We start from the raw sequence: 12,139 nt of genomic DNA, 5'->3' as shown, positions 1-12,139 counted from the left end.
CGTTTTAATTGCCAATTGTATCTCGTGACAAAGAGAATTAGCGAGACTCTATTACAAAGTGATACGGTGTCACGTCCTAATTAAGTTATTACTGCGCCTATCATATGACATTTGTTTGAGGCAGATTATGTCCAGAGTGTGCTTTTCAGCGTAATTAATGCGTAACTGGAAAGTAGTCGTGTTACGATTTTCTCGAGTTTGATTAAAAACAAAATATCGAGGGATTTAAAGGAAAGTTATCCTAGTGACAGGGGGAGTCGAACTCGAGTTTTAATTAAAATGTCTTTACAAACTGCTTTGTCTGTAAGGTAACTGGGAAGGTAAAAAATTATTATGTTCGGTGAGGATCAATCAAGGTGGATTTTATTCAAGATGCTACTGTAATAAACGCTCTTTAAATTCTGTTAACTACCGTTTTTATCGCAGCATCCAACAACAAGTTTAGTGCTTTTTAAATTCCAGCAAACAGTAGTTTTATTGATTAAGGTGACGAACGGTAGTCTAACATTTACAACAATAATAAAAAAATAAATTTAAAGAAATAATTAGTTTCAAAGTCCGTCCTTCAATAAACAAATCGAAGATATCCATTCTCTATTCTTCCAAATTACTTCAAAAACAAGACCCTCAGGGGGTCCCCGACATTCATTCAAATTACTTTAAAAGCTAGGCAAGGAATCCCCGAAATTCTTTTAAATTCTTTCGAAAACCAGACCCACATGGGTCTGCGAACTTCTTTCAAACTACTTCAAAAAGAAAAGACAACAGTCTCAGACATTCTTTCAAACTACATACTTCAAAAAGCCAAACACAAGCGGTTTCAAAATCCTTTCAGACTACTTCAAAACCCAGACCAACAGGGGTCCCCGAGATTTGGTCAAACTATTTCAAAAACAAAACATAAGGGGTTCCTTAGATTGTTACAAATTACTTCAAAAACAATGCACAAAGGATTCCCGGGATTCTAATATATTGCTTCAAATATAATATACAGAAAATCCACCGAGATTCTTTTAAACTACTGCAAAAACCAGATACAAAGGGTCTCCGAGATTCTTTCAAATTATTCCAAAAACAAGACCTTCAGAGGTTTCCCGAGATTCCTTCAGACTACTTAAAAAAAAACACACAAGAGACACAGGAGATTCTTTCAAACTACTTCAAAAACCAGACACAAGAGGTCCCCGAGATTCTTTCATATTACTTCAAAAACAAGATCCACAGGAGGTCCCCGGGATTGTTACAAATAACTTCAAAAACCAGACACAAGGACCACCCAGACTTTTTCAAAATACATCAAAATTAATACAAAGATTCCCCGAGAATCTCTCAAACTACTTCAAAAGCAAAATAAAAGTAATTCCCGATATTCTTTAAAATTACTTCAAAAACAAGATCCACAGAGAACCCCCGGAATTCTTTCAAACTACTTCAGAAACCGATCACAAGGGGCCTCCGAGACTCTTTCAAACTACTTGAAAATAAATACAAAGTATTTCCGAGATTTTTTCAAACTACTTTAAAATCAAGATAAGATATCCGCGAGATTCTTTCAAACTACTTCAAAAACAAGATCCACCAGCGGTTCCCGAAATTTTTTCAAACTACTTCAACCAAAAAAAAAACAGTAATTATTGCATGAGATTCTAAATAGTATTATGATTCTGAAGATTTTGAATATTTCGAAGACCGAAAATTCCAAAAATTCTATGATTCGGAAGATTTTTATATTTTAAAGATTTTAAAATTCCAAAGATTCCACAGATTCCAGAAATGCGAAACATGGAGGATATTCTGAGAATCTAGAGACTCCAGAAATTCTAAAGTTGAAGATTCTGAAAATTTTTGATATTTCGAAAACTGATGATTCCAAAAATTCTCAAAAATTTGAAGATTTCAAAGATTATGTAAATTATAGGATTTCTAAAGTTTCCGAATATTCTGAAGATAAACGTTCCAAAGATTTGAAAATTTCCACAGATTCTAAAAATTGGAAATATTCTCAATATTCCGAGACTAGAGATTCCAGAGATTCTAAGTATTCTGAATGTTTTGAAGACTGGAGAATTCAAAGATTCTGAAGACCGCCGATTCCAATACATTATAAGCATTCTAAAAATTTTCAAGATTATAAATCCTGTAAAGTTTCTGAATAATCCAAAAATTGTTAAAACTGTGGAGATTCCGAAGATTCTGGACATAATAAGCGTTCCAAAGATTTCAAAGATTCCAAAGATTCTACAAATTCCAAATATTCCGACATTAGAGATTGCAGAGATTGTAAAAATTATTAAGATTCTGAAAATTTTGAATATTTCGAAGACCGAAGGTTCCAAAAATTTTAAAGACTGAAGATTTCGAGGATTCTGAAGATTTTTACATTTGAAAGATTTTAAAATTCCAAAGATTCCACAAATTTCAAAAATGCCAAAGATGGAGGATATTCTGAGTATCTTAGAGATTCCAGAAATTCTAAAGATCCTAAAGATTCTGAAAATTCTGGAGATTCTGAATATTCTGGATACTATAAAGATTCTGAAAATTTTTGATATTTCGAAGACTGAAGATTCCAAAAATTCTCAAGAATTCTGTAAATTATAGAAATTCTGAAGATTTCGAATATTCCGAAACTCTAGATTCCAAGAATTCTGTAGACTCTCAATATTTCGAAGAATGAAGTTGCCAAAAGTTTCTTAAAACTTTGAAAATTCTGAAGATAAACGTTCCAAAGATTTCAAAGTTTCCACAGATTCTACAAATATTCTCAATATTCCTAGACTAGAGATTCCAGAGATTCTAAAAATTCGGAATGTTTTGAAGACTCGAGAATTCAAAGATTCTGAAGACCGCCGATTCCAATACATTCTATGGATTCTAAAAATTTTGAAGATTCTAAAACCTGTAAAGTTTCTGAAGATTCCAAAAATTGTTAAAACTATGGAAATTCCGAAGATTCTGGCAATAATAAATGTGCCAAAGATTTCAAAGATTCCAAAAATTCCAGAGATTCTGTAATTCCAAATATTCCGAATATTCCGACATTAGAGATACCAGAGATTCTAAAAATTTTAAAGACTGAAGATTTCGAGGATTCTGAAGATTTTTACATTTTAAAGAGTCTAAAATTCCAAAGATTCCACAGATTCCAGATATTTTAAAGATGCTGAAGATTCTGAATATTTTAGATATTTCGAAGACTGGAAATTCCAAAAATTCTGTAGATTCTGAATATTTCAAAGACCGAAAATTCCAAAAATTTTAAAGACTGCAAATTCCGATTTTAAATACTTATTAAAAAAAATTAAATTCCGCATTGTAAAGAGTTCAAAATTCCAAAGATTCCGGATTCCAGAAATCCCAAAGATGCCGGATATTATTACTTCAAAAACAAAACACAAGGGGCCCTCGAGATTCTTTTAAATTACTTCAAAAATCAGGCACAAGGGGCCTCAGAGACTCTTTAAAAATGCTTCAAAATTAATACAAAAATTGCCCGATATTCTTTCAAGCTACTTCAAAAACGAAACACAATGAGACTCCGAGATTCTTTCAAATTACTTCAAAAGCAAAACCCACAGGAGGTCCCCGAGACTCTTTCAAACTACTTCAAAATGAATACAATGGGTCTCCAAGATTCTTTTAAACTACTTTAAAAATAATAAGAGATCCGCAAGATTCTTTCAAACTATTTCGATAGCAAAGCAGAAGGGCCCCTGGAATTCTTTCAAATTACTTCAAAAACAAGACATGGAGTGTCCAAGGTCCTTTCAGACTACTTCAAAAATCAGACACAACGGGTTCCCAAAATTCCTTCAAATTACTTCAAAAACAGACGATTCTCGCGATTCTTTCACACTACTTCAAAAAAAAAACCAATGAGTATTATTTTCAGAAAACGTCATTACTCTACAAAAAATTCGAAAAATTTATTGAGAAGCTTAATCTTGCAGAATTGGAAATGAATATTTTCAGCACGACGGCGCAACAGCTCATAGAGCTCAATGTTCAAAGCGAATTTTATGACAACCGTTTAATTAACCCCCGCACAGAACCTTGTAGCCACCTCGGTCACCTGATTTGCCACCTTTAGATTATTTCTTGTTCTAAGTGCTGTCACAGACAACTCATATGGAGATTATGTTGTGAAATTGCAAATTCTTTACGATAATGTACCTGCATTTTTAAAAACAAAGTAAATCATGTGCTCTAAATTCATTAAAATTTTGTCATTTTTCAATAAAAAGTCAATCAAGCAATCAAGTTTCGACTTACTTTTGGGCCCGATTTGTTCTGTCAATAAATTCTTGGGTAACTAGATCACAAATCAAATAAATCTTCCGGTATTTGGTCTGGCGCGGAGTGCGCGGAAATCGGGTGAACGGTGAAACAATTGCCCCAAAAGTATTGATTATTTTAGTGTGATCAGGGTACAAAAATTCTAAATTTTGGTCCAAATTTACACAACCTTGGAATGGTCTAAATGGATTTTGATATAAACTATGAATATTTATGAGTAGATTATAGAAAAATCAATTGACTTTGTACTTGCTAATAAATTTCAAATATGGTGTTTTGTTTAACCGGGAAATTAGCGAAAGCAGATGATCAAAAATATCTATTACGTCCTTCAATTAAACGTAAAAGTTGATAAAAATTTTCTCGTTCCTAAAAGCAAAGTAGTCACTTTTGTGGCTGATGATGAAGAAAAAACTTAAAAAGGAAAATAATTAGATTAGGTTCCTGGACAGAATTTTACATGCTTGTAATAATTTCTAAAGAACTATCATTTCCTGAACTGTTATTTTTCCATTTTTTAAAAAAAGCAACACAGTTATTAATTTTAACCCGCGTTATGTAATACCGCTATTAATAGATGCATAATTACCCACTTTCCCGTTTTAAAAGTAGATTAAATGTATTATAAAAATCCTAGCCATATGTTCCATTATTTCAAAAACATAAAAATCGCACACCAGATACACCCATCTAATGGGAACAAAACATCAAAGCATTATAAAATATAATTTTTATATCCAAAGTCTGGAATATTTGTAAAAGCTGTATATCATAAATCGCATAACACAGGACAGCAAAACGCAAAATTATTCGTACATTAACCTTTCTGTTGGATATTCCGCAACGAGCTGAACTTTACTAAATGAATTTGCAAATATTTGCCTCCTACAAATTCGTTTTATTAAAAAGATAACACCCATCTAGACAAAGGCAAATATTTTGAAAATTTTCGATCCATACAAACGCCGCTCTAAAATATGAGGAAAAACATGTGTAATTTCTTGAATTTCAAAGAGGACACTTCACATGAATCACGTCATGCTTCTGTTGTTACTTTAACCCATCTATTTTTCTTTCATCACATAACTATAAATTTTAGAGTTGTCTTTTTTTCGACAATTCAGACTCGGTAGTTATTTTGGTGACGTTTCGTTCTCTTAAAAACTCCGAGAGTTTAAGGAGACAAAAATGGAAACTCCGTAAACCAAAATAGCTGTTATAACGGGTACTAATGGAACTATATGTTGTGTCAGCGTTTTTTTTTCAACATCAAAAAAAGCAATTTTTAAAACAACAGTAGGAAGCAGCAAAAATATTAATTCCCCGCCCCGATGTCTCTATTCCTTTCTCTAATTTTTCAATATCACACGTGGTGCCAAAGCCAACAGACACAATGAACTCCACGTTATAAATAATACACTTCTGAATATAACAGATGCAATATAAATCTCAACACTGAAACTCCTGGTCCCCCGACCACGAAATCCCCAAACAATTCCGAACTCCTTTTTAGTAAAATATTCGTCAAGGTCCAAGGAAAGCTGGCATTCCACTTAAATCTAATTTTGGAACGCGTTAAAAGCGAATTTTTCGCTGACGTTCATACTCATCATCATTCATTTGACAATTGACATTTCAGACAATGATAAAGTGTGAAGCGCATACCGCCCGATGGCGCGAAATATTAGCCGACTTTTTCACAAATAGCACAGAATTCCTCACATACTTATTTCAACGAAAGCAATTAAAAACGCCCGATAATTAAAACCGTACACAGGTAGACGATAGAAAATTAATAAAAGCGTCGAGCCGCCCGGAAAAAGCAAATATTTTAATAATGTTAATCATTTCCTTCCAACACATAAAATCGTTGTTTACCGACTTGTCGAGGAGCTTTACAAAAAAGATGAGTGATTTATGACGTTGGATTGACAAAGGCGACGCGAAGGTAAAGGATTTGAGGTATTAAAAGCCTTGTCAACTTCTGGCTGTGTCAAATTCCACACATTCGTCGATAATTTGCTTCGGCATTCGTCAAAGCCGAATGACTGACTACTGGTTTTGCCTATTTACGATCTTTTATTATTATTGTATTAATGTAGTAGGCGGAATCGATATCGACTTGGAAAAACCCACTGCAGGTGTCTCAAAGAAGGTGGAATTTTTTAACAAGATGTAACGATCATAGAACGGAAGATCAATACACTTCTTCAATAATTGAAACACATAGCTCCTTAGAAGGTGGGTTGATGAGCACTTATAAAGAAAAAAACCAATAATTTATAATAATAGACTTCATTCTAGGCAGCCGACGAGCTTAATTTACAGTCATTTGGAGAATTAAATCATCGTTAATGGAAACACCTCATAAATTTCACCCCACCGCTTTCATAAAAACCCAGGTAAAATATTATCATAAAACGAAAGATCAATAAAGACTTCAATAATTGAAACACATAGCTCCTTAGAAGGTGGGTTAATGCGCGCTGGTAAAGAAAAATTGGTCTAAAGTTATTTCGATTTCACAATTTCCCTGAAGTACAGTCCAACAAATCCTGCTTCTTTGAAAAATTATAAAATTTAATTCTGGGAAATTTTACTTTTTGTGGTAACTTCTATGGAGTGAGAGTGAGAATAACAGTGTAAGAGAAAAAAATATGGTTTCATCACTTTCTTAAAAAAAAAAAAAATTTGAGAGCCCCAACAAGGTTTTTCATTATTAAAAAAAAGACACTTGGGCCTCCCGAGAAGCATTCACCTTCTTAAAAGAAAACAATTGGGAACCCTGGGAGGGTTTCACATTCTTAAAAAATATGTTGGTGTCCCTAACAAGGTTTCACTTTTTTACAAAAAAAAAGACAGTTGGGGCCCCCGGGAAGGTTTCACTTAAAAAAAAAGACAGTTAAGGGTTCCAAGGTTTTATATTCTTAAAAAAAGGCACTTGAGTTCCCCGAGGTTTCACCTTTCCACCAAAAAAAGGCCCCCGAGAAGCATTCGCCTTCTTAAAAGAACAGTTGGGACCCCCAACAAGGTTTCATATTCTAAGATTTAATCTTCTTAAAAAAAAAAAACAGTTGGAACCCCCGAAGTTTTACCTTCTTTTATAAAAAGGCAGTTGGAACCCCCAAGGTTTCACCCTCTTTAAAAAAAAAGACAGTTGGAACCCCGAAAAGGTTTTACCTTTTTAAAAAAAAAAGATGGTTGGGACCTTCGAGAAGGTTTCACCTTCTTTAAAAAAAAAAAGACAGTTGGAACCCCCGAGAAGGTTTCACGTCCTCTAAAAAAAGACAGCTGGAGCCCTGAGAAGGTTTTATATTCTAAAAAAAAGTTGGCCTTCTTAAAAAAAAGATAGGTAGAACCTTCGAGAAGGTTTCACATGCTTTAAAAAAAACAGTTGGGGCCCCGAGAAGGTTTTACATTCTAAAACAAAAACAGTTAGGACCCCCGAGAAGGTTGCTTATTCTTAAAAAAAAAAGTTGGTGTCCTCGAAAAGGTTTCGAGAAGGTTTAATCTTCTTAAAAAAAAGACAGTCGGAACCCCCGAAAAGATTTTACCTTTTTTAAAAGTAATTTCACATTCTAAAAAAAAAAAAGAGTTGGGCGCCCCGAGAAGATTTCACATTCTAAAAAAAAAGTTGAGACCTCGAGAAAGTTGCACTTTCTGAAAAAAAAGACAGTTGGGGCCCCCGAGGTTTCACATTCTTTAAAAAAAAGGTGCCCTCGAGAAGATTTCACTTTCTTGAAAATAAAGATAGTTGGGACCTCCGAGAAGGTTCCACATCCTTCAAAAAAAGACATTTGGGGGCCCGAGATGACTTCACATTCTAGTAAAAATAGTTGGGCGCCCCGAGGTTTTATATTCATAAAAAAGACACTTGGAGCCCTCGGGGAAGGTTTCGCCTTCTTTAAAAAAAAAAAAAAAACAGTTGGGACGCCCGAGAAGATTTCACATTTTTAAAAAGAAGTTGGGGCCTCGAGAAGGTTTCACCTTCTTGAAAAAAAAAAAAGCCGGTTTAGGCCCCTGAGAAGATTTTACCTTCTTTAAAAAAAAAGACAGTTGGGGCCCCCGAGGTTTCACATTCTTTAAAAAAAAGGTGCCCTCGAGAAGGTTTCACCTTCTTGAAAATAAAGATAGTTGGGACCTCCGAGACGGTTCCACATCCTTCAAAAAAAGACAGTTGGAGCCCCGAGAAGGTTTTCAAATTCTCTAAAAAAAAGACATTTGGGCGCCCGAGATGATTTCAAATTCTAAAAAAAAAGAGTTGGGCGCCCCGAGGTTTAATATTCTTAAAAAAAAGACATTTGGGGCCTCCTGAAAGGTTTCATCTTCTTTAAAAAAAAAACAATTGGGACCCCCGAGAAGATTTCACATTCTTAAAAAAAAAGTTGGGGCCTCGAGAAGATTTTACCTTCTTTAAAAAAAAGACAGTTGGGGCCCCCGAGGTTTCACATTCTTTAAAAAAAAGATGCCCTCGAGAAGGTTTCACCTTCTTGAAAATAAAGATAGTTGGGACCTCCGGGAAGGTTCCACATCCTTCAAAAAAAAGACAGTTGGGGCCCCCGAGGTTTCACATTCTTTAAAAAAAAGGTGCCTCCAAGAAAGTTTCACTTTCTTAAAAAAAGATACTTAGATCCCCAAGATGGTTCACATCCTTTAAAACAAGCCAGTTGGGCCCACAAGATTTTCACAATCTCTAAACAAGACAATTGGGGCCCGAAAAAGGTTTCACATTCTAAAAAGACAGTTGGGAGCCCCGAGATTATTTAAAAAAAAAGACACTTGGGTCCTCCGACAAGGTTTAGTCTTAAAAAAAAAAAAATTAGTCTCACATTCTTAAAAAAAGTTGCAGTCTCTAGAAAGATTCACCTTCTTTAATAAAAAAGACAGTTGAGCCCCCCGAGAAGATTTCACATTCTTAAAAAAAAAGTTGAGGCCTAGAGGTTTCACCTTCAAAAAAAAAAGACAGTTGGAGATTTTACTTTCTTTAAAAAAAGACAGTTGGGGCCCCCGAAGCTTCACATTCTTTAAAAAAAAAGACATTTGGGAGCCAGAGATGATTTCACATTCTAAAAGAAAAGAGTTGGGAGCCCCGAGGTTTTATATACTTAAAAAAAGGCACTTGGGGCCCCCGGGAAGGTTTCGCCTTCTTTAAAAAAAAAAACAGTTGGGACCCCCGAGAAGATTTCACATTCTTAAAAAAAAAAGTTGGGGCCTCGAGAAGGTTTCACCTTCTTGAAAAAAAAATCCAGTTTAGGCTCCTGAGAAGATTTTACCTTCTTTAAAAAAAAAGACAGTTGGGGCCCCCGAGGTTTCACATTCTTTAAAAAAAAGGTGCCCTCCAGAAGGTTTCATCTTTTTGAAAATTAAGATAGTTGGGATCTCCGAGAAGGTTCCACATCCTTCAAAAAAAAGACAGTTGGGGCCCCCGAGGTTTCACATTCTTTAAAAAAAAAGGTGCCTCCAAGAAAGTTTCACTTTCTTAAAAAAAGATACTTAGATCCCCAAGATGGTTCACATCCTTTAAAAAAAGCCAGTTAGGCCCACAAGATTTTCACAATCTCTAAAGAAGACAATTGGGGCCCGAAAAAGGTTTCACATTCTAAAAAAAGACAGTTGAGAGCCCCAAGATTTTATATTTAAAAAAAAAGGTACTTGGGTCCTCCGACAACGTTTAGTCTTAAAAAAAAAACAATTAGTCTCACATTCTTCAAAAAAAAGTTGCAGTCTGTAGAAAGATTCACCTTCTTTAATAAAAAAGACAGTTAAGACCCCCGAGAAGATTTCACATTCTTAAAAAAAAAAAGTTGGGGGCTCGAGAAGGTTTCACCTTCTTGAAAAATAAAAGCCAGTTTAGGCCCCTGAGAAGATTTTACCTTCTTTAAGAGAAGACAGTTGGGGCCCCCGAGGTTTCACATTCTTAAAAAAAAAAGGTGCCCTCGAGAAGGTTTCACCTTTTTGAAAATAAAGATTGTTGGGACCTTCGAGAAGGTTCCACATCCTTCAAAAAAAGACAGTTTGGCCCCCGAGAAGATTTTCAAATTCTCTAAAAAAAAAGACATTTGGGGGCCCGAGATGATTTCACATTCTAAAAAAAAAAGAGTTGGGCGCCCCGAGGTTTTATATTCTTAAAAAAAGACACTTAGGGCCCTCCGGGAATGTTTCGCCTTCTTTAAAAAAAAAAAACAATTGGGACGCCCGAGAAGATTTCACATTCTTAAAAAAAAGTTGGGGCCCCGAGAAGGTTTCACCTTCTTGAAAAAAAGCCAGTTTAGCCCCCTGAGAAGATTTTACCTTCTTAAAAAAAAAAGACAGTTGGGGCCCCGAGGTTTCACATTCTTTAAAAAAAAGGTGCCCTCGAGAAGGTTTCACATTCTTGAAAATAAAGATAGTTGGGACCTCCGAGACGGTTCCACATCCTTCAAAAAAAGACAGTTGGGGCCCCGAGAAGATTTTCAAATTCTCTAAAAAAAAAAGGTGCCCACGAGAAGTTTTCACTTTCTTAAAAAAAGACACTTAGATCCTCGAGATGGTTTCACATCCTTTAAAAAAAGCCAGTTGGGCCCACAAGATTTTCACAATCTCTAAACAAGACAATTGGAGCCCGACAAAGGTTTCACATGCTAAAAAGACAGTTGGGAGCCCCGAGATTTTATATTTAAAAAAAAGGCACTTGGGTCCCCCGACAAGGTTTAGTCTTAAAAAAAAAGTTGCAGTCTCTAGAAAGATTCACCTTCTGAAAAAAAGACAGCTGGGGCCCCTGAGGAGATTTTACCTTCTTTAAAAAAAGACAGTTGGGGCCCCGAAGTTTCACATTCTTTAAAAAAAAAAAAACATTTGGGGGCCCGAGATGATTTCACATTCTAAAAAAAAAAAGTTGGGCGCCCCTAGGTTTTATTTTCTTAAAAAAAGACACTTGGGGCCTCCTGGAAGGTTTCGCCTTCTTTAAAAAAAAAACAGTTGAGACCCCCGATAAGATTTCACATTCTTAAAAAAAAGTTGGGGCCTCGAGGTTTCACCTTCTTGAAAAAAAAGCCAGTTTAGGCCCCTGAGAAGATTTTACCTTGTTTAAAAAAAAAGACAGTTGGGGCCCCCGAGCTTTCACATTCTTTGAAAAAAAGGTGTCCTCGAGAAGATTTCACCTTTTTGAAAATAAAGATAGTTGGGACCTCCGAGAAGGTTTCACATCCTTTAAAAAAAGACAGTTTGGCCTCCGAGAAGATTTTCAAAAAGTTGCAGTCTCTAGAAAGATTCACCTTCTTTAATAAAAAAGACAGTTGAGACGCCGATGTTATAATTCTTAAAAAAAAAAAATTGGTGTCCTCGAGAAAGTTTTACCTTCTTAAAAAACCGATGGTTGGGCCCCCCGAGGTATCATATCCTTTGAAAAAAAAGAGACTTGAGCCCCCGAGAAGATTTTCACATTCTCTAAAGAGACATTTGGAGCCTTGAGAAGAGGTTTCACATTCTTAAAAAAAAATCCCAAAATTATTTCGACAGAAATTTTTTCCCCCTTGAAGTGTAAGTCGACAAAACCCGCTTCTTTAAATTACTACATACAAAATTTGAACTTGCGATTTTCGTTTTGGTAACCAACAGAAATCATGTAGATATTCTCAATTTCTCAATACATGCTTAACTTCTATTGTTTACGTTTATACTTTCGACTATTAACATGTTCAGCGGTCAAAATAAAATGAAACTTGATTTTCTTTCCTCAATGCAGAAGAGAGGAGTGATTAATTAATTAACCACACTTAATTTTTTTCCCAAAAACGCTCATAAATTTGAAGAATTGAGTCGGCAGGATTGTAAGAAGACTGACAAGTTTTGAAAAACGTTTTAG

General features: G+C 35.1%; 1 protein-coding gene across 4 annotated transcripts in view; it reads right to left on the bottom strand.

Annotated features, from left to right (window-relative positions):
- The window catches only part of LOC135127769 (heterogeneous nuclear ribonucleoprotein L), a 390,771-nt gene that overhangs the window by 332,765 nt on the left and 45,867 nt on the right, over positions 1–12,139 (bottom strand). The gene's annotated exons all lie outside the window — the stretch shown is intronic.

The sequence above is a fragment of the Zophobas morio genome, unplaced genomic scaffold, assembly GCF_036711695.1.
Source record: "Zophobas morio isolate AGI-343-1 ecotype UQ-CSIRO unplaced genomic scaffold, CSIRO_AGI_Zmor_V1 ptg000012l, whole genome shotgun sequence".
Classification (NCBI taxonomy): domain Eukaryota; kingdom Metazoa; phylum Arthropoda; class Insecta; order Coleoptera; family Tenebrionidae; genus Zophobas; species Zophobas morio.
Note: the sequence above shows the minus strand (reverse complement) of the source record. Positions and strands in the feature narration are given on the sequence as shown.